Genomic DNA, 212 nt, shown 5'->3' on the forward strand with positions numbered 1-212 from the left:
AATGGCAGACTGTCAGTGCTGAAGACCAAATTGGAAAACAAATTGTAATTGGGTGCAATGTTAACAAAGCCTCAGATACTGTGTGCAGCGTCCTTTGAAGGCACATGGGACACTGCACATGAGGAGAGTAGCTTCAAAGTGCTGGGATAAAACAGTCTGGCTTATGAATGGGATCAATGGCAGGTATCCAGGCCAAATGTGCCACTTATGAA

The 212-nt window shown here is 44.8% G+C and overlaps 1 protein-coding gene across 1 annotated transcript in view; it reads right to left on the bottom strand.

The window, feature by feature from the left end:
- The window catches only part of LOC107555514 (protein unc-13 homolog B-like), a 26,677-nt gene that overhangs the window by 21,424 nt on the left and 5,041 nt on the right, over window positions 1-212 (bottom strand). The window lies entirely within an intron of this gene.

The sequence above is a fragment of the Sinocyclocheilus grahami genome, unplaced genomic scaffold (genome assembly GCF_001515645.1).
Source record: "Sinocyclocheilus grahami isolate Dianchi unplaced genomic scaffold, SAMN03320097.WGS_v1.1 scaffold536.1, whole genome shotgun sequence".
NCBI lineage: Eukaryota > Metazoa > Chordata > Actinopteri > Cypriniformes > Cyprinidae > Sinocyclocheilus > Sinocyclocheilus grahami.